We start from the raw sequence: 24,413 nt of genomic DNA on the forward strand, positions 1-24,413 counted from the left end.
CGCTCCTCTGCGGGATGCCATTATTTCAAATCTTTGTCCAATTCTATTATGCTTGCAGGGCCAATGTGTGCAAGACATGCTGATTGATTGGGTAGGCTTTACAGCAGGACGGGAAAGGGGGGGGGGGGGGGCAGGGGCTGGAGAGTGGGGGGAGTCATCCAAAAGTGTTCACAGTCAATAAAAGCAGTTGGAGAGCTCTAGAGGAGGGGTGGGAATGTGTGGTCTGTCAGGACCGGAGTGCCAAGGCTCCTCCATTCTTTGGATTTGGACCTTTCCCTCTCCTTCTGATTGGGTGTAATTTGGTCTCAATGTGAGGCCGAGGACTCACAGTAGACGTCACTTTTGATTTGAGCGCTGCCGCGGTCTCGTTAAGTGGATCGCGCTGTGGCCCTCAGCTGGCTGGGAACGTTAGAACTCGTTGCGCAGTTTCTTGATGGCTGCACGGAGAGAGATGATGACTTGACTTGAAAGCAACGTTGGCTTAAAAGTAACAAAGCAGGCTCGCGATGGACCTTGAGCAAAGACAGCCTGCAAGTCTCACTTTCTGTGGGGCGAGTCAGGGAATGAAAATTGATAGCAGCAGGGAACCTAAGATGACCTTCAGCCTGTTTCTGTACGTCTATTGCAAAAACACCTCGAAAACATTTGACAAAGCTAAAGTAGGAACTTGCAAATGTTGATAAATAGCAAAGAAAATGTTATGGAGGACCATTGGAGCAGATCATAGCCATCCTGGCCATCATTTATTATGGTGTAGACTCCTGTCACAATGTTGATGACTTTGGAATCGACTTGACAATATCATCAAAGACCCAGTTAAGGGCATGCGGTCCAGAAAATGTAGGGATGGACTTACAAGCCGACTCGGACTTAATGACATGAATGACATTGTGTGGCGGCCTGGGCTCACCGTGGGGTGAGCAGCAAACACTTTTCAAACTAATCAGGAATTTTCAGAAATGGGATGTGGAAGAACGGATGACATTCTGGGGGTGATCCAGATCCAGGATTTTTTGGTAATGGTAATGGCTTAATTTCATTTGAACATGCATCAGATTACAATTGAGTGCATCCCATAATCAGTTCACAGTTCCACATGTCCAAAAGGAGTAGGAAGAAGCAAAGCTTATTAAATCCTACCCCTCCATCTGGTACTTTTACAATCAGTAACTGTTACATTTGTTCACTTCCTGCTTTCCATACTACAGTTTAAGGTGTTCTTTTTTTAAAAATAATGTACCTCGTGGGCGGCACGGCGGTCTAGTGGTTAGCGCGCAGACCTCACAGCTAGGAGACCAGGGTTCAATTCCACCCTTGACCATCTCTGTGTGGAGTTTGCATGTTCTCCCCCGTGCATCTGGGTACTCCGGTTTCCTCCCACATTCCAAAAACATGCTAGGTTAATTGGCCACTTCAAATTGTCCATAGGTATGAATGTGAGTGTGAATGGTTGTTTGTCTATATGTGCCTTGTGATTGGCTGGCGACCAGTCCAGGGTGTACCCCGCCTCTCGCCCAAGACAGATGGGATAGGCTCCAGCACCCCCGCGACCCTCGTGAGGAAAAAGCGGTAGAAAATGAATGAATGTACCTCGTACCAAAGTAGGAGGTGATATGAGCATCCAGTGACATAATGTGTACCATAGTGAGTGTCAATATAGTGATATATATAGCACATCATGACTGGTTCAAGACTCTTCATCCTTGTATTTAGCAAACATCAACTGCTTGTATTGTTTCTTGAATTGGCTCATCGTTGTGCATTGTTTGAGGTCCTTACTCAATCCATTCCATAGCTTGATTCCACATACTGAAATGCTATGGCTAGCATAACGTAGTCCTAGCATAGAAGTGTTTCAAATGTACTTCTTCTGTGAGATCATTTTTCTCCTCTCTTGTAGAGAAGTATTGGATGACATTTTAGCTAATTGGTTATTTTTAGCCTTATGCATTATTTTAGCTGTATGAAGATTAACTCTATCAGCAAGTTGAAGTATTTGTGATTTTAGAAATAAGGAGTTAGTATGTTCTCTGTAGGCGGCATTATGAATGATCCTTACTGACCTTTTTTGCAGTACATTTAGCGAGTGAAGATTCCTTTTATAGTTATTAGCCCATATTTCCACACAATAAGTAAGATATGGTAGAACCAGAGAGCAATAAAGAGTGTGGAGTGATTTCTGATTGAGAACAAATTTAGCTGTGTTCAATATTGAAATATTTCTGGCCATCTTTTTTAATGGATTCTTTTACATTGCCAGGCAGGATCATTTTCAGCATTTTCACATATTGCGCCACATAAAACGGTCTGCACTCCTCTCTTTATCAGAATTATTGTTTTGGTCCAAGTAATCTTATTTTTATTTGGGGTGAAAGGTATGAATGTAAATGTGTATGGATGTACTATAGCTGGCAATCAGTCCAGGGTGTACCCTGCCTCTCACCCAAAGCCAGCTGGGATAGGCTCCAGCATACCACCGCAGTCCCAGTGAGGACAAGCAGCATCAAAAATGGATGGATGGATGGACGTTGATTTTAAGCCACTGACATAACTTACCTTATCAACCACTTTGAAAAGCTTTTTTTCCATCCCTGCAAAATGTTCTCCTTCGCCCTCTTCCGTTTTCTGTGGTGTGCCCCGAGAGCTTTCTTTTCTGCCTCTCCATCTTTAGCTCCCTGTCATCAGATGACAACACCATTCAAATGGAAACACTCCACTCCAGCGTGTGCTCCAGGGGGAAGCTCAGCGGCGCACCTATATTGTGTGTGGAGGGGAGTTTGTGACGCGCTCCTGTCATGGATCATATTATTTACACACGCACAAACAGCTCTTAAATACAGAAAATGCAGACTCGACATTCAGCAGCAGACCCCTCCCTCCTCTCTCTTCAAATTGCCTCACACACTTACTAATCACAAGTATAAAACGTATACGTACTATACCACTATCTATGCAATTTTTATGCTGCTTCTCCTCACTATTGTAGCGTGGGTATGCTAGAGCCTATCCCAGCTGACTTAGGACAAAAGGCAGGGTACATGTAAAAATGAGTAGTACACGTATTCTGTATATATTATATGTACTGTCGCATACAGTATAAACCAGTATAAACATAAACACCAACCTTAGGTGAATGCTGGATCTGGAAATGCTGGAGATATCCAAGTGGCCCTTGCATCCGTTCATTTTTCAGTCGGAGGCCGTCGCTGGAATAGGTTTTAGTTTTGGCCACCCCTAGTGTAGACAAAGAAAATAAAAGGTTTTGGTTTTGGCCACCCCTAGTGTAGACAAAGAAAATAAAAGGTTTTGGTTTCAGCACCCCCTACTGTAGACAAAGAAAATAAAAGGTTTTGGTTTCGGCCACCCCGAGTGTAGACAAAGAAAATAAAAGGTTTTGGTTTCGGCCACCCCTAGTGTAGACAAAGAAAATAAAAGGTTTTGGTTTCGGCCACCCCGAGTGTAGACAAAGAAAATAAAAGGTTTTGGTTTCGGCCACCCCTAGTGTAGACAAAGAAAATAAAAAGTTTTGGTTTCGGCCACCCCTACTGTAGACAAAGAAAATAAAAGGTTTTGGTTTCGGCCACCCCTAGTGTAGACAAAGAAAATAAAAAGTTTTGGTTTCGGCCACCCCTACTGTAGACAAAGAAAATAAAAGGTTTTGGTTTCGGCCACCCCTAGTGTAGACAGAGAAAATAAAAGGTTTTGGTTTCGGCCACACCTAGTGTAGACAAAGAAGATAAAAGGTTTTGGTTTCGGCCACCCCTAGTGTAGACAAAGAAAATAAAAGGTTTTGGTTTCGGCCACCCCTAGTGTAGACAAAGAAAATAAAAGGTTTTGGTTTCGGCCACACCTAGTGTAGACAGAGAAAATAAAAGGTTTTGGTTTTGGCCACACCTAGTGTAGACAAAAAAAATAAAAGGTTTTGCTTTCGGCCACCCCTAGTGTAGACAAAGAAAATAAAAGGTTTTGGTTTCGGCCACCCCTAGTGTAGACAAAGAAAATAAAAGGTTTTGGTTTCGGCCACCCCTCGTGTAGACAAAGAAAATAAAAGATTTTGGTTTCGGCCACCCCTAGTGTAGACAAAGAAAATAAAAGATTTTGGTTTCGGCCACCCCTAGTGTAGACAAAGAAAATAAAAGGTTTTGGTTTCGGCCACCCCTAGTGTAGACAAAGAAAATAAAAGGTTTTGGTTTCGGCCACCCCTCGTGTAGACAAAGAAAATAAAAGGTTTTGGTTTCGGCCACCCCTAGTGTAGACAAAGAAAATAAAAGATTTTGGTTTCGGCCACCCCTAGTGTAGACAAAGAAAATAAAAGTTGTGGTTTCGGCCACCCCGAGTGTAGACAAAGAAAATAAAAGGTTTTAGTTTCGGCCACCCCTAGTGTAGACAAAGAAAATAAAAGGTTTTGGTTTCGGCCACCCCGAGTGTAGACAAAGAAAATAAAAGGTTTTGGTTTCGGCCACCCCTGGTGTAGACGAAGAAAATAAAAGATTTTGGTTTCGGCCACCCCTGGTGTAGACAAAGAAAATAAAAGATTTTGGTTTCGGCCACCCCTGGTGTAGACAAAGAAAATAAAAGGTTTTGGTTTCGGCCAACCCTAGTGTAGACAAAGAAAATATATGCAGGAATAGCTGGACCAGTCTGTCATCAGCGTTGTATTTTGTTTATTCATTAGTAGGCTACTTCCTTGGTCATGGAAAATAATGTACCATGTTAGCATCAGATGCACGAGACGCTAACGTAGCAGTACATACCGCTACCACTGTATATTAGCATAGGGCGGAAAAGTTCCTTTGTGACTTAAACTCTATCCACGCAGCAATAAATGCACTATTTCGGGTGGCTTTACATCCTGCAACATAACCAACAAAGCACCTCACGTTGCGAGCTGTGAGGAAGTAATAAGTGCAAAAACATCAACGTTCACGGAATTAGCACAAGGGACTTACAGGCCGATGTCATCCTGGATTAATGACAAACAGCATCGTTAAGTGTGAGTGCCGCTAAAGCACACAAACACACCTGAGGATAAAAACAAGTGTGGGGATTCTGAGACTGCCACCCGCTCTCAACCAGTAGCTTTTATCCTCTTTTTTCTTTTGACTCAATTTTCCCTTTCAGGCTCTCAACTTGTTAGTCGGCGTACCAAACAGCCTCTTTTGCCACATTGCTAAGAACTTCAAAGTGTGTTCGACAAGTACTCTCGGGAGTCGGCGTTTCTCACGCTGGGTCCCGAGGTCTTCGGCGCACCGTGTGCATCTACTCCATTGGCATTCAAGGGAGCTGCGACTCGGACTGGGCTCACAGACGCTTTGAATTTTTGTCATCTGCAATAACACTGTCTGTCTGCAGAGGACACAAAAAGGTCGACATATTAATTAAAGTCCTGCATTCTGCTTGACATTTAACACACCGCCGGCGCCCTTTTGTCCCGCCTGCCATGTTTGTGTCTGTCCGTTTCAATAGCAGGCAGACTTTTTTTCCCTCACCTTGAGAGGGATCGGGAATGAGAAATTCTTATACAGAACAAGCAAAAAGAAAAAGGCTTCATTTTGTCGTGAGACGCCGAGATTTACTCAGCTTGTCTCTTTATGTCTGCAGCCGCCACATCAAGGAGGAGCTCAAATTACAACAGTGCTCAAGAGGGCTTTAACGCACAGGCTGCATGAATGACTAATGAAGTCATAAAAAAAAAGTGTTGCAAAATCTTGGACAAATTTTAATACTCATCTCATATGGCGATTGTGCTGCATTTCCAACAAACAGACTCGTTAAGGTTAAGTCTGTTTGAATTGAATTCTTTCATGCAACAACCTCAAAAGAAAATGGTCAAGGTGAACTATGTTATTCTCTGTTGTTCAAAAAAAACCCTCTGAAATATGTTTCAGCTTTCATTCATCGTGTGACCTACAGCAAATATGCGCCATACACGATCACAGAAAAGTGGAAAAGAGTTTATTTTATGTCCGCAGTCCATCAGGTCAACATGAGAGACAATCAGCCGGTAGAAATTCCAGCGGTTGAAAACAGTGTCTATGAAGCATCCTTTGTACATTTTTAAACATTCAGCCCCCAGAGCGTGTTTCACTCAGGAATATGAAATATGGTAGGCATGTTCACCATTAGTAGACCTACAAAAAAGCCTCAAGAACCCATCCCCGAAACCACACAGGAGGTCGGCCATTTTGGTTTGAAAAAGCCATTTATTGTCATTTTGGGCATCCTTCAAAACCTTACTTCCCCTAGAGATTTTGATTGATTGCTCCTAAATTTTAACCACATATACTAATCAGGCGGCTGATGCTAAATTATGAAGAATGCTTGTTTTTGTCAATGCACACACCCAAATTTGACTTGGCATCTTCACAGGGCGAGTAGTTTGATTTGAATGAAGACTGCCAAATTCCACTCTGAATTAGATAAAGCAATGATTACCCAATTAATCAACAACTATGTTGCCATTAGATTCATTGTTATTGCATTTAAAAATCTAAATATACTCTCATTTCAGCCTCTAAAATGTGATTTAAAAAAATTCCTTTGCCTTCCATGAAAGCAGACCTATTAGCTTTGTGTTTCAGACAAAACAAGATGTTTACACACTTTGGAAAACACTCATCGACATATTTGCCTCTTTGTGGACCAAACCACTAACTGTTTGCTTCACATTGATTGGGTCCGTCTAGGGCCTAAGCGATTACTGGATTAATCAAAACGGGCTTCAGATTAATCTACTAATAAAGTCGTTAGTTGCAGGCTTACTCTCAACATTGGCTAAAGTTTGCATTATTCATTCATTCATTCATTCATTCATTTTCTACCGCTTTTCCTCACAAGGGTCGCAGCGGGTGCTGGAGCCTATCCCAGCTGTCTTTGGGCGAGAGGCGGGGTACACCCTGGACTGGTGGCCAGCCAATCACAGGGCACATATAGACAAACAACCATTCACACTCACATTCATACCTATGGACAATTTGGAGTGGCCAATTAACCTAGCATGTTTTTGGAATGTGGGAGGAAACCGGAGTACCCGGAGAAAACCCACGCATACACGGGGAGAACATGCAAACTCCACACAGAGATGACAGAGGGTGGAATTGAACCCTGGTCTCCTAGCTGTGAGGTCTGCGTGCTAACCACTCGTCCGCCGTGCCGCCGTTTGCATTATTATTATTATTATTATCATTATTATTGTGGTTGTAGTTAGCGGTGGCGTACATCTGCACTGCATCACACTAGGAGCCCTTTCTAATATTTTGGTTGGCCTCAACAACAGACAGCTAACACGCTGTACGCAAGCAAAGCCAGGCTGATAAAAATATCAGTGACAGTAAAAGAACGGTGAAAATTACAGTCAAGCTTTTCTCGCCAGAGCCAAGTTGAGACAGGAGAGCTGCTCCCTCGCTTGTCGCTATTGCTTTTCTCGCTTTCATAAGCGACCTTGGAAGGAACGTCTTTGTGTAAACATGACTGCAGCGCTCCAGTAATTACAGCAGGGTTGGCTGTTTGGATTCAATGCCAACCCTCCTCCGCACACTATCCTGAACATACAGTAATGTGATTATTCCCACATTGTTTAGCTCTTAATTTCCCCGTATCTGCACTTGGGAGTGGTGGGAGTAGTCTTCCCACACTAGACTCTCCTGCATGGATAGTATGTGTGTGGAATTACAAGGTGATTTATTGATCGTATTTTATAGCACAAAAGGCAGTGTGTTTGATTTTTGCATCGATCCTTTTAGACAGAAATGGGAGTGGAACTCATTAGAACGAGATAAAGACGTTTTTATTCACCATATGAAGAAACAGACCTATGAATCCCATGTGCGGTAGAACATGTCAGTGCATGTGATGAATAGATTTAAAGAAATAGAAAAATAATACGCGGCACGGCGGTCAAGTGGTTAGCGCGCAGACCTCACAGCTAGGAGACCAGGGTTCAATTCCACCCTCGGCCATCTCTGTGTGGAGTTTGCATGTTCTCCCCGTGCATGCGTGGGTTTTCTCCGGGTACTCCGGTTTCCTCCCACATTCCAAAAACATGCTAGGTTAATTGGCGACTCCAAATTGTCCATAGGTATGAATGTGAGTGTGAATGGTTGTTTGTCTATATGTGCCCTGTGATTGGCTGGCCACCAGTCCAGGGTGTACCCCGCCTCTCGCCCGAAGACAGCTGGGATAGGCTCCAGCATCCCTGCGACCCTCGTGAGGAAAAGCGGTAGAAAATGAATGAATGAAAAATAATACAATATAATGGGGGAGTCTACAGACTAACATTTCTTTTAAGAAAAGTACAAGAAAGAAATCTAAAAAAAACAAAATAAAAAAAACTGACTGTTTGAATGACTAAAGGTCTCACTCTGTTGATGTGGCACCAATATGCTGAAACCAATGCCCAGAGTGAACCCTCTTCCTGCCTGTTTGGCGGCATGAGACAAGGAATAGAGACACACAGAGATGTCCAAACAGAGATTCGAACCATGGCCTATATGCTAACCACTCAGTTACTCGCTCAGGTGGTAGATTGGTTTTATTCCAACCCAATGGTTGCTGGTTCGATCCTGTGTGAATGGATTTCAACACATTGCTGATTTATTTCAACAAGTTCCAATTTCTACTGGAATTGCCTAATCTATTTATTTGTAAGATTCCAAATAACATGATTTATTATATGATCAAATTGAACCAATAGTTGAGCAGGTAATTCTTTGTTGTGTCATCCTAGACTTGCTTAACATTTAATATGCGGCACCTGCACACGTCAGGTCCGATCCCCTTAAAAACGTTTATTCTCGTCACGCTTCCTGACTACCTTTTAACCACCAAGCGACAAGCAAATAATAGCATTGAGAGCTAAAATAGATTGAAAGCGTTTTCTCCCTTCAATACTGTTTAGATATTCTTTGTCCCTCATTAGTCAAAGTCTCCGGCAGCAGCACTTCAATGGCGCTGATTAATTATACATTTAGACACAACAGCAAATGCGATTTGGTAATATCATGAATTAGTCATCTTTCATCATATGTGACCTACATACTTTTTCTATTTGTGGAATGAACATGGTGTGATGATATGTTAGAACAATAAAACACACTGTGGCGCCGAAAGGGGGATCACATGACACACATCCGCAAGGCAAAGCGCGGTGTCATTGTCACTTGTGATAAAAATCCGCACGCCGTGTTGCCGCGCTGACCTTTTCACAAAGCGAGCAGACAAGTTCAGCGCTGTCCATTTGCATCGGCAAAATTAAAGTCTCCCCTGTGAGGTTAAACCCGCTGCCATCAGGGTTGGAACCAATTACGTAAGAATATGCGGTGAAATGGCAGCTTGGTTCACACGGGAAACACATACTTTCTCTAGTTCTGCAGCATCACTCCAAATGTTAAAGAGTCCTTACACTACACAGAATTCAAACTACAGTTTCTGGGTTAGAATGTAAAGAATTTAAGAAATACGTGATAATCGGAACTAGACTAGGTTCTCTGAAACAACGTTTCACCTCCCATCTGACCAGACTTCATCGGTTCTAGCGCAATGACTAGACTATGTGGGGAAAAACACTAGGTAGGACATCCCTAGTTTCCTGCTTGGAGTCCGGTGGCGATCCATTCGTCATCTCCTGTCTATGATGTCATCAGCGGTTGACTCTTTAGTTCTTTGCCCATGCAAAACTCTGGCCGAATAGTGTCATTTGTTTGTGCTGCTTTGTGCCATTAAAATGAACGTTTGTGCTGCTTTTGTTTTTGAGTTCCTGCAGTTTCTTTGTTGGCAGTTTTGTCAACAAAAGTTCACCCAACCACCAGTTTCCTCCGAAAACTAAAATAGCCCAGTATAAACAGGTTTTATTTTTATTGCACAAAACATCACAAATAAATGGGAATATTTTGGATACATTTGGAGCAAATGCGGGTCTGGTTGACTTTGGTTGATCTATACAATGAATTGTAATAACAAAAAGCAGCACAAATGAGCATTTTATTTTCACAAAAGAATGGGACTATTTTGGATACATTTGGAGCAAAAATTGTTTGTGCTGCTTTGTGCCATTAAAATGAACGTTTGTGCTGCTTTTGTTTTTGAGTTCCTGCAGTTTCTTTGTTGGCAGTTTTGTCAACAAAAGTTCACCCAACCATCCATTTCCTCCGAAAGCCCAGTATAAACAGCCATTTTAATTAATTAATAATTAATTTAAAAACAGCACAATACATTTGGAGCAAATGCGGGGCTGGTTGACTTTGGTTGATCTATAAAATTAATTGTAATAACAAAAAGCAGCACAAATGATAATTTTATTTGCACAAAACAGCACAAATGAATGGGACTTTTTTTTTTGGGGGGGGGGGGGGGGGTTTGCCAATTATCACTGGTCCGATATTTATTGTGCACTGCAAGTTCCCTTTCACTCATCATTTCTATGCTTTTATATACACCAACAAAGATTTCTGTGCATTTCATTCTTTTTGCCATTCGGTGGTTGTCTAGGAATGTAACCCAATAATGTTTCAATAATGTTGTCTCCATTGGTGAATTGTTCACTCTCACAGCCATTAAAGTGACATTCGCGACTTGCTGTGTCTTCTGGATTGTCTATCCATGAAGCTGTCAATCATGTTGCGTTGCCTGTCAACACACTTAACAGTTATGTGTATTTTTCAGCTTGTAGAGGATGCGTACAACTGTATGCTTGTGTGTCTCGGGCTCCCAGTGAAGACGAAAGTGAGGACACACCCTTATTCAAAGTGTCTCCAGATGTCAGACAGACAGACCCAGGGCCTCATGTTTATTAATTACAGACTATATATCCTGGAGCTGGGAGGGGGAAAGAAATACAATTTGTCTTTCACCACAGGAATTCATCCTTCGCTGCTGTGGCTTCTGGCTTTGGTTTGTGAATTCTACGGGTGTCTTTCATTTTTATAGGCAGAAAAAAAAAAACAGGGGGAGGGTGGTGGAGATTGGCGGAGTGGGTGGGGGAGTCCGAGATTCAATTTACAGACGAGATGGAAAGCCAACACACATGTCGGAAGTGAAAATGGCGGCAGTGGACAAAGACGGATGCGGTTTGCGAGTTGAAGACCAAATATTACTAAAAATGATGTTAGCGTAAATGCTATGTCACAATTCATCACATGTATGGACTCCTATGCTGCCTTCAGGACTACCTTTTGCTAGTTTTTGTACCCTTGGGTCTTTGACTAGGTCAGTCAGTCAGGCTGCTTCCTTGTCATCCAGCCAGCTCATCTGCTAGTTTTGTGATCATTGTAATCCTCAGTTCAGTTTTATCCGACACCATCGCCTTGTGTTTATGGACTCATTATTGTTGCACTCAACTATAATCCGTAGTATAAGTTGCACTTTTTTTCATAGGTTGGCTGTTCCTGCGACTTATACTCCAGAGCGACTTTTTAATGAAAAAACTGTTTATGTTCCATAAACACTGGACACCTTTTCTGTTCATGTTTATTTTTTGTGTAGCTGAATAAGCATTGTGTTAGCATATCTTACACCTATTCAGCCTGTTCTCTATTCTTTTATTGATAGAACTTGCCTTCCAAGAGGATGTAATGTCTGTTTTGGTCAAGTAGTTTGTAAAATAAATTACCCGCAAAAAATGTGACTTACACTCCAGTGCGACTTATGTACAGGGCTCTACATTAAAAGCAAAAATTACTTGCCCATGGGGAATCCTTAAGGTGAGAACTACTTGCCCGAACTTGCCTCATGTAAAATTATACGCATTGTATTTGGAGGAATGTCTGAAAAATTGTGTAGATGTATGTTAACATGGCATGCCATACTACCTTACACATCGTCGTCATAGTAAGCAGTGATATTTAGAAGTTGTGCACCACAATGAAACATTATTGAATAGACACATTTGTGTACTAGTAAAGTGTTTTTAATCCAGAAAAAAATGCTCAATGGTCAAACAATAATTTGTGAAGCAAAATTGAGAAAAATACACATAGAAATGGAAGCGCTAGATTTTGTAGCTTGTGCAAAATCAGCACTTGGATCTAATGGGTGGTGTTTCATTGTGACCACTTCAAATTGTCACAGCAATGTGATTCACTCACCTGTGCCATCATTTGATTTGCTGCCGCTAATAAAATACTTGTTTAGGAGGCACTGGTTCATCAGTTTATGATGTTTTCCTTCACAAGGAGAATTAGACCATGTTGGCACGGACGCCATGATAGATGTTTTCCTAGTCAAACCATCGCTGATTGGTTGATCGCGAACAAGAACGAGTGTGGGTAAAACGCGGACTGTGGACTGCAGACCGCGGTCGAAATAAACGATTCTTATTGGTCCATTTCAAGATTTGCAAGGATTGGTTTCCAAATTACCACCGTAATTACGCAGTGTTTTACCAACAAGAACCACTTGAAAAAAAAAAAACTCTTGGCAGTATGGCATGCCAAAGTGCACTTGCCCGACGGGAATATCACTGATTCGATTTACTTGCCCGAATTTTGTTTTAACTTGCCCCGGGCCATCGGTACATCATTATTGTCGAGCCCTGATGTATGTTTTTTTCTACCTAATTATGCTTTTTTGGCCTTGTGCGACTTATACTCCGGAGCGACTTATAGTCCAGAAAATACGGTATTTATTGTTGAGTGAAGTAGCAATAATCCAATTTTCAACTATTCCTGAAAAAATGGGAGTGGTCTCAGGGTAGTCTTCCTTATATTCCTACAACTTTTTCTGTGTGTGACTGAGATTTTGAATGTATTTTTTGCTTAGTAGAAGCTGTTCTCCAAACAGTGCTATAGGTTCTGCCCTGAAAGGAGGCAAATCTTGCATGTTGAGCTTGTTTACAGCGAATCCTTATTTTGGGGATGCCTTTGGGAAAACCGTTGCAACAACAGGTTGCAGGAAAGGCACGTGCATTATTCATTTCCAGGCTGTGGTGATCAAAGCTGCCTTCTTCGCCACCAGACCCACCGACTCCCCGCCTGGCTCGTCTTCTGTGACTGACACAGCCGCTTATAATCCACAACACTGGAAAATTCCATTTCCCCGCAAACCCGGATCTTGTATAATCAGTGCTGGTTCATCAGGAAATGAGCAGCAAAAAGGACTTGTATCAGTTCGATAAATACAAACAAATCTCATCAGGTATGCGTTTGGCATCCTTGGAAAAATCCACATCTCCACCCCACTACACTCAAAGGTGTGTTTATCCTTAATCTTCTTTGTTATTCCTCATTTTTAAAAAAAAAAAACGCTCTATCAAGGATAGGTGTTTGGCAGACTTAATGCACTCGCTGGAGAATACAGAGCGAGGCAGGAAGTAGCAGCCACTAATACATAAAGATGAAGGAAGGCTTTACCAAGACAAAACCAATTACTTTAGCAATTTCCCAGTCGGAGAGTGGACAATGGGTCACTTCACGCTGATTGTCCAGGAAATATCGAAAGCATACAGCAGCGGAGGTAGAGGAGAGAGAAAAATGATATTTAGCCACATCACCAGAGGAGCAGATTTATTGGAGGTTATCATAGCTAAACAACCTTTTCTGGCTCATTTTTGTGTCAATTGTAAGCAGATTCCAAAGGCTCAGCAGTGTTTTTACCACACATATTAGTGAAGATATTTGATGAAACAAACCATCCAACACATACGAATACCACAGCAATCCGTTTCAAATGGTTAGTCGAAAACTCATTCATTCATTCATTTTCTACCGCTTTTCCTCACGAGGGTCGCAGGGTTGCTGGAGCCTATCCCAGCTGTCTTCGGGCGAGAGGCGGGGTACACCCTGGACTGGTGGCCAGCCAATCACAGGGCGCATATAGACAAACAACCATTCACACTCATATTCATACCTATGGACAATTTGGAGTCACCAATTAACCTAGCATGTTTTTGGAATGTGGGAGGAAACCGGAGTACCCGGAGAAAACCCACGCATGCACGGGGAGAACATGCAAACTCCACACAGAGATGGCCGAGGGTGGAAGTGCTAACCACTAGACCACCGTGCCGCCCTTAGTCGAAAACTAAATTGTACAAACACTAACAATTTTCCCTACAGGGAGAAATGAAAAACCAATGAATCCATTCCGCAACCCAGAGTCCACTGAGCTAAATACACAGATGTGCAAAATTTAGCAGCAGTTTTATTGGAACATAACCACGGATTTAACAAAGACCAAAGAATTTGAATTTTGGAAACGTAATTGTGGAAATATATTTTGATAATAAATGCATAACAACAATAAATTTAAAAATGAGAAAAACATAATATTATTGTACCAAATTTTGTACAAGATTACTACAATTATTAAAACAATATTATACGATAACAATAAAAATTCAGCAAAAGTCAAATAATACGAAAACCGAAATTGTATTTGACTAAAAATCTAGAAGTGCGAGATGAGTAGGTAGCGGCGGCTTTAACATGAAGATCACAGAATGTTGTAACATCCCAAAATACTTTAGAGAGTCTTAAAACACCCTTGGAAAATACATCAAATATACATGAATACATATTGAAGAATATGGCAATTAATTATATTTATAAACGCATATTTACTTTGCTTGTGCAAGATCAAAGGACGTTGGCTTCTGCAAGATAAATATCGAATAAATAATAAATGCAGACAAATAATAAATTAATAAAAATATTATTGGAGGTTATATATAGTATTATATTACATAACATACAAATTTGGACATATCTTTTGGGTATGGATACAAGTAGAAATATCCTGTAACATGCGGGCTTGTTGGTTTATTCCACTTCAGTGCTATTCACCACGTTGGGCTGTTTCCTGTTGGATTGTGGACATTTATGCACATACTGCATGTGTGTTTAACCCAGCTGTGCACCCTGATAAGCCACCTGCCAGGTCTGGGGGGGGGCGAATAAAAAAACGTGATGTGAGTAGAATTTGCAAGCTGGAGCTGAATCGTAAAGTCAGACCGGTGGCGCCATATCGAGCGACCCCTTTGATTTATCGGTGATAAAAACATATGAATCGGTGCGGCTTTAATTTCTACTTACACTAATAGGGTAGATAAAGTACTCGTGGAGAATATTAAGAAAGTATCAATTTGTTAAACAAGATATGCTATTGGGCTTTGCCCTTGGCTGTCTGAATTGATGGAGTCGCTATGCAGATGACCCCATTCTGGCATGGCCGGCGACTGGATCATGAATCATCTCTCACAAGGGACTTGGCTGCCGGGGCAGGTTAGAAAACTCAGCCTGAATGGCCAAAAATCATTTCATCACAAGAGTTTCTGCTAGAAGATGCTCAAACTGTTTTTTTTTTCATGCAGTGGACGAGAGCGAAAAAATACCTCTGGAGATGCAAATATTCAATTAAACACTTCACAGTCTGGAGGGTTTCACCGCGCCACCGGGGGCTACATTTTGCGATAGATGAATATTTCCTTGGGCGAGAGCTAAAACTTTTTAGGGGGGAAAACAACAACAGCAGCTGTTTAGTTGCAAGGTTGCACCGGAATCAAGCAGCCGTAAAGGCGGCTGAGGTGCTCAAACAGCTGGCGTGAGCTTAGTAAATAAAACAGTGAAAAGTCACTCTTTTGATGTATGGAGGAAATGCTTAACGGCGGTCATATAAATCACGGAGAGCGCTGTTAAATAATGAGGGGTAATACGTTACGGCGATAAGCTCACCTGGCAACGCACCAATTTAACCATCGTACGTGACAGACGATGCAAGCAAAGTTGAAGCGAGTCATTTCGGTAACTAAACGTTAGGAAACGTCATTCCAAGCCTTCCTTCTGACCTTCCGAGAGACATCATGTATGCTTCCTGTGCTCTCCTGCAGCACAGCTTGAGGGAGCAACAGTCTCGCATCTTCAGCGTGTCTTAACGTGATGTGACAGTGATGTTAAAGTGGCAATATTCTCCAGGGTTGCACTCCTGTTTGGCCCACTTTTCGCCACACGCTCCTGTAATGTGCTAATGGGACCTCACCGGCGAGTGCGCTACTGAAGAGGAGAAGGTTGAAAGTGGCTCTCGACGTCCTGTTGCAGCTTCTGTGCGGTTAACTGCAAATACAAGGACACGGGCGACCCAAATGCATCCCGCGGGGTCCTCAGCAACAGTTTATGATGCTGCAGAGGAACACCGTAAATGCTCTCGTTATACCGCTTGAGCTTTTATTTACCTAAACAGCAAATCACAACATCACAGCAACAGAACCAATTGCGCTTATTTGGTTCCAGACCAGATACATAAGTGAATTTATGACCTTGGAAATGTTTTTCTGCACGGCGGTCGAGTGGTTAGCACGCAGGCCTCACAGCTAGGAGACCAGGTTTCAATTCCACCCTTGGCCATCTCTGTGTGGAGTTTGCATGTTCTCCCCGTGCATGCGTGGGTTTTCTCCGGGTACTCCGGTTTCCTCCCACATTCCAAAAACATGCTAGGTTAATTGGCCACTCCAAATTGTCCATAGGTATGAATGTGAGTGTGAATGGTTGTTTGTCTATATGTGCCCTGTGATTGGCTGGCCACCAGTCCAGGGTGTACCCCGCCTCTCGCCCGAAGACAGCTGGGATAGGCTCCAGCACCCCCCATGACCCTCGTGAGGAAAAGCGGTAGAAAATGAATGAATGAATAATGTCATCAAAATAGCCCACTGGCTAGCAAATGGGCTAACAAACATGAATCTGGACCTTTTCATTATTTTTTGTCATGTTCGTTATAACGAATGTAAATGCTGTATGCCTTTTTGATTTACATCAGATACAAAAAAGTACATTCATTTTATCATATGTCATCTTCCATGAGTTATTAGCCTGCTAGCTATTAAACGGGCAAGCTAAAAGTAATACGCCATTTCTATTTTTTTTTTTTTTCACTTTTGTTAAAAGGAGAGTGCTGTTTGTCTATATGTGCCCTGTGATTGGCTGGCCACCAGTCCAGGGTGTACCCCGCCTCTCGCCCGAAGACAGCTGGGATAGGCTCCAGCACCCCCGCGACCCTCGTGAGGAAAAGCGATAGAAAATGAATGAATGAATGAAATGTTTTTCAACATTATTAGAGTCCTGTAGACACAAAATAACACCCCTATAGTTACGCCTGTTACCCAGGATAGTCATATAATAAAAGTAAATAAGACATAAGACTCTATGATATTTGCATGTTGCTATTCCCAAAGGGGAGTTTCAGCTTCGTGTGGGTAAAAGACGCAAAACTAACCCATGTTTCTGCAAGAAACTAACATCCGAACATTACTGACACCCATCGTCTTTTTATGTGGCTTATATGCAGAAATGCGGAAAACTGTCGTATCTCGTAAAGAATCCTTTAAGGAGACCTTTTTCCACTTTTCTGACCTATAATTGTCGTTAGAAGGCTGTATTATGTTAAACCATGCCAAAGTTTCAGATAATGAGATAATGATAATGAATAATGAGCCCTGAAAGAAGTTGGGATGGTGCTGAAGGCTCTGTGACCTCCTTATATGGGCGTGCCTTGGACCTACAAGAGTGGTATAAATCGGTGAGGAGGTGGGCCGTGGGTGAAATAAATTAAAAAACAGACCGTTTTTGGAAATCCAAAGAAATACAGCTGGAATAGGTGCAGAATCTGAAAGATCTAGAAAGCTTTGTTTGCTCTATACGAGTCCACAACTCAATACAAAGGAGCAAATATGAGCACAATAGGTCCTCTTTAAAATATTGCTGGATCCAGACGGTGAGCCCAATCACATAACTTTGCTTTGCGCTGCGCTTGGCGGAGTCGTGATTGCATTGTACCTAGCCACTAATTACAACAACTTAAAATTTAAGCCTAAATAGCTCCATTTCTTCTTGGATTAGAGCAAAACATGTCATTTTCTCCTCAAAATGAACCATTTTCACTGCAGCCCTGTTTGCGGAGTGGGTTGCACCACGGCTTTCAGTTATGAAGATAATCCCTTTTTCTACCAGGACATTGTTTTTATGCCTCTGTTTGTCACAGTACATGCCTACACCACGCCGACTCCTAACCCAGCAATTTTACAGCACAACAATAACTCTGAAAATGCCTTCCCTGGAAGTAACATCGCCACTGAACATTATCTGCAATTACCAGTTCCTCAAAATAAACTGGCAGAACGGCAACAAGAATGTAAGCCAAAACAGCATCTTGATGATAGGTAGGGCGCTCGGATGAGAAGTGTTGGACGCTTCTAATTAAAAGTTTGAAATGCGGGAAGGACTTGCTTGAAGGCTCCCATATTTCAGCTGAGACGGCCGTGCATTAGGCAAATCTCCTTGGATTTATCACCGCAAAAGTCAGCAAATACTTTACGGAAAAAATATGAAAAAAACTTTTTTAATGAGGTGTACAAGGAAGTGTCAGATCAATGAGATGAAATCACTGCAGGGACGCATGAATTAAACACCTACATAAGTTCTCTCTCTTGATAACTTAGGGCGAGGAGGAGGACGACGAGGAGGAGGAGGAGAAGGAGGAGGAGGGAACAGCCCTGTTCATGTTTCATGTTAAACACAAGTCCCTGTCTGACGTTTAATTAAAACACACTTTAAATAGCAGCAGTAAAACTTTCACAGCCTTGCACGTGTCAACAACACAATAAGAGCAGCTTTAATTAACGTCTTTAAATACCACACTGATTCCACCCTATTAATAAAAACATCAATCAGGCTGCTGCCAAACGCACACTTTCTTTTTTCTGTGTGATATTCATCTTGGCTTGTCATTGGCAAAATGTCAGCCATGTTTTTCTGAGGTGGCGTTGATAATACCGTACAGACAACAAAATCTGAAAGGATAAAACGAGAGCACATTTCATCTTCCGGCGTCCAAATTTATGTACAGTAACCCCTTGTTTATCACGATTAATAGGTTCTGTGATAAGTCAATTTCCACAATTGGAAATTGAATATTTGCGCAGTTAGAGCATAGAAAACCTGTTTATCATCTTCTAAATACGGGTTTTAAGATTATTAGAGCCCTCTGGACATGGAATAGCACCCCTACAGTCACCATTACACTTGCATTACCCGATTTAGTGGATATAATTAGAGAAAATAAAACATAACATAGACTCACACATTAGAAGTTCCTTGTTTTTTCTGGGGGCGGCACGGCGGTCGAGTGGTTAGCGCGCAGACCTCACAGCTAGGAGGACCAGGGTTCGACTCCACCCTCGGTCATCTCTGTGTGGAGTTTGCATGTTCTCCCCGTGCATGCGTGGGTTTTCTCCAGGTACTCCGGTTTCCTCCCACATTCCAAAAACATGTTAGGTTAATTGACGACTCCAAATTGTCCATAGGTATGAATGTGAGTGTGAATGGTTGTTTGTCTATATGTGCCCTGTGATTGGCTGGCCACCAGTCCAGGGTGTACCCCGCCTCGCGACCTCTGGACAGCGTACTTCCTTCAGTGGCTGTCTCATGTACGTATTGCAAGTGCAGTTAGGAGACACATTCCAAGTAGAAGCGGCTCCAGTGTTAAATATGCAAATGTAATTTACACAACATGATGTTTGTGCTACACAACAACTTTGTCAACTGTTAACAGGCTTACGGAGAACCGTCCATCAACCTCCCTGCAGCCTGCCACGCTATTAAATATTCAAATTGAAAATGTGAAACAATTTGCGAGGTGACAGTGCAGAAAGGCAATTATTGGCACAAATGGACGTCACTGGGATTTGGGAGTAATTAGCCAGGACCGGCCTGGACCAGATCCTCTGCTGTCTTAAGTCTGTCAACCGCAGAGGACACAACTGGTGAAGCAGCCTAAACTCTAAAGCAATCACCGGTCCCGGAATAAGACTGGGGGTCTTCATTCATTAGCATCTCGTTAGCGCTTAATTGGACCTCCGTTTGAATTTATTCATGGGATGGTGATGAAGGCTTGCATGCCACCATGCTTCCAATGGGGGCTCTCACGGTGGAGCAGCCCACAATTCCAATCATAAAAAACAGATGGTAAATACCACTTCTGGGTTGAAATATAGACAAATTATGACCTTATTCAGGGCTTTGAGTATGTTCAAAGAAATCATAATTCACAAAATGATAACACTTACGTGTGTATTGAAAATGATTCATTTTGCAGGTGTAGTTGCAGGGATGTACCTCAAGAGGGAGTGCTTGCCACTCAGTTCACCTGAGTTATTTTTAAATAATCTTTTGTCAATTTGCTTTACATAATATTATGACTTTAGTCCAATCCTTTTTTTTTTTTTTACTTTCGTCCCATGTTTTCAATAATTCCAAATTTATTTAGTTTTGTTTGTTGGTCAGAATATTATGACTTAAAAATTACATCTACATTACATTACGAGTTACATCTTGTAAATGACATAATTTCTCTTCATACTACAAGTTTATTCAAACTCATTTTTTTTCTTGTTAGAACATTATTTTTTTCTTGGAATATTTGGACTTTATTCTGCAATACAGCTGTTGTGTTGTTATTTTCCTCCTACTAATTTCAATTTTGTCAAGTTTTGTCTCGTAATTCTGACTTTATTCCCATAATATTTTACTTTATTGTAACGTATTCCGCAACCTAATTTCCCAAAAATTACAACTTTATTCAATGTTTTGTTGATTCTCATAATATATTTAATATTTCAACTTAATGTTAAACAGAAAAATTTGTGTTATTCTTGTAAATTTTTCTTGGTAGAGTAAGGTTTTTTTCTTTATATTGTGACTTTTTTCTTGTAAAATTACTGCAAATTTTTTTTATTTTTGCAGTTTGGGGGGTATTTTTGGAAGTTTTCTTATATTTTTAGAATGTGCTACAGGCTAACAATGAGGCAACAGTGGCTCAGCATAAGGTAGTGTACTGTACATCTCTCCTCTGTCTCTTTTTACAGGACCAAATCCAGAAAAAGTAAGTTTGTACAGCATGAAATATTTGCTCATTGTTTCACTGTGTGGTAAAACTAAAAGGAAGTGACCTGCACTGCAAGCAAAGTCTCTCACATTTGCCTCGTCTCTTCCAACTTGGCCCGACAGTGAGTATTCATCACATACTATTTTTCATTCCAACATCCCTAAACAAATATTTTCCCCGACCTTCTCCGCACGGATTCACTTAGCCAGTGCCAAATAAACGACAACACTCACGCTGTGCGTCGTAAATCATAGGAATACAGGACAGAACTAATTGAGTTCTCCCACTTAGACTGATGAGTCTCTGCTGCTGGCCAAATCTTGCTAAAGCAGGTCATCACTACCCCAAGTTGAAAGGATGGGAATCATGGAGGTCTTCTGAAGGGGCTTGTTTAAATAGTTGATGAGTTCCTCAAATTAGTTTACATTAAAAAACATTTTTTTTAAAAGACAAATGCACTCGGAAAACTTCAGTCACATCCAAAGGCTAACTCAGATGTACTAGAAATAGTCTCAGAATGAAAGTATGGGTTTTCATGCCAGATTGCTCACTCATCGAACTGTCAGTGTCATTAATAGTCAAACAACATACCTGCTTTTGTGTCATATCAGCTGGTCAGTGAACTGCTTCGTCAACAAGCGGTGACAGCTCTGGCTTCCCAAACTGATACAGTGTCAGCCAAAGGTGCTTATTCTGTAAATGCAAAAGGAACGCATACGTGTACTGTTAGTAGTAGTAACAATGTATGGTGTATTCATAACGACTCATCACAAGACAATATCAGTGAATGTTCTGTGTTATTGTTGTGAATACTTCTTTGTCTTGCCTTTGCCATGTGGTGGTTGATTTAGATGAGTCACAGCAAACGGCAGTTCAGAAAATTCGCTGGAAATGGGCGAGGTACGTTTGATAAACACAACTTCATTATCTTGTATTGTACAGTCGTTACTGAAGGATGAGAGCAGTATGACAAAAACGTTTTCTCCAGCGAATACTGAGCGCTTTTTTTGTGTCATGAACACTTGAATGATTTATTTGAATTCTAATAAGCAGTAACGGTATTACTTTATTTTTAAATTACATAAAAGTAAAATTATGAAATATGCAAAAATGTTTCTGTAGTTGTAGTTGCACATTGATTCGTTTACTACAAAGAGATTTCCCCTACTTATTGTAGATAAAAACGGATTTCTTAAATGCGATTAATTCTGACATCACGATCATGATCAAATATTTAAAAATCGATTGACAGCCCTAATTATATTATATGATGTCATATTACATATATGCATGTATTTTTTTTTACATTTAAATAATTGTATTTGTATTTATTTTTATTTTTTTAACTTTAAGGGATCTAAGGGATTTTTTTATTTATTTGTATATTTCTATTATTTTTTTACACTTAAGAAAAAATTTAATTTTTATATTTCTATTAGTTTTTACATTTTTATTTAAGATGTTTTATTTTTATTATATATATTTTTACACTAAGGTATTTTCATTTTTTTTTACACTTTTAAATCATTTTTGTTTTGATTTATTTATTACATTTTTGTAATTTTTAATTGGTATTTATTTTCATGCTGTATAATACAATTTATATTTGTATTTATTTTATATTCACTTTAGTCATTTTAACATTTGTATTTTTTAAGATGTGCACTTATTTAAAGTCATTTTTTACAAATTTATGTTTTTTGTTTTTTTTTAATCGCCTATCATCTTTTGCAACATAAAACACACATAATTGCATATCCAAAGTGCATTTTAGAAGAATTTCTTCTAGCATTTTGTCAAGGAAATGATGAGGAACAAATAACGGCTAACAGATTAGTTGTGGATAAAAAGCAAACGTGTTATTGTCATATACACAGACGATACACACACTGATCTTGTCGCCATAACACAGACGTATCCCCTGGGATATTCCCACATGGACACCGAGCTGACGTCAGCATCAACAAAGGAGTATCTTAGATACTCCAGATGCACTGAAGCAAAGGTAATTCACACTCCTGCAGAGGTGCTCAGTCGAACATGTTCCCTTGGCATTGAGACCCATTAATAAATAACAAGCAAATGGAACATGACCCCGCCGCCACCGTTGGTGTACGGCCGACAAAGGACTGACAATGGAGTCGCATTCTGGAGTAGCTGCATTATTGTTCTGAACGTGTCAACTGAGACACTCCATTGTCCTTGTCAACACGTTCTGGCGGAACCCACTACAAACACACTGAGCTTTCCAGAAAGGACAGACCTGTTTGCATATTTACCGTCAACATCCTCACGGATGAATGCAAAGTCCTGCAACTCCATTATCGACTGTATATGATGTTAAAATACAGTACATGTAACCAGATGGCTACTGCTGACGGTGTCACAGTTTCACTTGTAAATCACCACCGCCTCCAGGAGACAACATTTAGGATGCCACATATAAATAACCAACCTTAATGTAGTGAATGTCAGGTCATTTGTAGTTGACATTTTTATTGTCATTTCTCCTCATAAATTTTGCAAGTAAACGAGTCGCAAAGGCTTGTACAGGGGAAAAAGTGATGAAAAGATACAAATAGTAGTAAGGGATTGGGTTACTCCCTGCAGGGCAACTTCATGGAATCACTATAAAAGGCACCCGGGGGTTGACAAAATTGAATATGGCTGACTTTTATAATCAGGATGTGAAGGGAAAGACGTGTGTGAATGTGAGGCCCGGGTGAAGGACGATGTGGGCGATTGTTGTACTGCTAGTTTTAACGTCAAGATGTGCTTTTCAAAGAAAGTGAAAATGTTCTGAGTTGCTGGCAAAAGTCCAAGACCAACACAGTACGGCTCAGGGATTGAGCCCTGCGGAACACCAATGGGTAAAAAGTACAATTCAACGTGATAGAGCGATAGCTAAAGTAATCCCCCGTTTTTTTGGGCTTAATTGGTTGCAGATCCAAGGGAATTTCCGCTAAGTCACATTCCTTATTTATAAATGAAATATTTTAATACTTATAGCATAGAAAACCCGTTAACAACCTTCTCAACCCGTTTTTAACTTGAAATTTACTCACTTTTACTGTTGTATTAGTCAGTAGAGCAGGGGCCACTGGAGCTAGGGTCTGGGCGAGGCTGGGCCGCATCAGGTTTTCCAAAAAAAACAAAAAAAAACGCATTTATTAAAAACAGAAAAATGAATAAACTTTGCTTTGGTTCCGATTTTCTACAATAAAAGCTCTGATAAAACATTCCACTGTTCTCAAATATCTTACTTTTTATTTTTCTACACAACATAAGCTGAAAAATAAATAAACAAATCAAGAATAAAGAAAATCAATCAATCAGTAATAAATAAATATATAAATAATAATAAAACGGCAAATAATAAAAACTTAAGAAACCACATATAGTTGGTGGGTAGACATTATTTTTTTCAGATTAAAATGAACAAAGCATTATTAGAGCCCTGTAGACATGACAAAACATGACTATAGTCACATTTATACTTTTTATTTACAACATATTGCGCAACTGCAGGGTCTTGAGATACATGCTAACTC

At 40.8% G+C, this 24,413-nt stretch overlaps 1 protein-coding gene across 1 annotated transcript in view; it reads right to left on the reverse strand.

The window, feature by feature from the left end:
* LOC131101465 (CMP-N-acetylneuraminate-beta-galactosamide-alpha-2,3-sialyltransferase 1-like) overlaps positions 1-24,413 on the reverse strand; it is a 67,942-nt gene that overhangs the window by 39,687 nt on the left and 3,842 nt on the right. The window contains exons 2-5 of the mRNA XM_058046659.1: positions 23,928-23,985; positions 21,454-21,555; positions 3,125-3,234; positions 2,557-2,675 (exon numbers count right to left, since the gene is read on the reverse strand). The gene's annotated coding sequence lies outside the window, so the exon portion shown is untranslated. The remainder of the gene's footprint in view (positions 1-2,556; positions 2,676-3,124; positions 3,235-21,453; positions 21,556-23,927; positions 23,986-24,413) is intronic.

Source organism: Doryrhamphus excisus, chromosome 14 (genome assembly GCF_030265055.1).
Source record: "Doryrhamphus excisus isolate RoL2022-K1 chromosome 14, RoL_Dexc_1.0, whole genome shotgun sequence".
In the NCBI taxonomy this organism is placed as follows: domain Eukaryota; kingdom Metazoa; phylum Chordata; class Actinopteri; order Syngnathiformes; family Syngnathidae; genus Doryrhamphus; species Doryrhamphus excisus.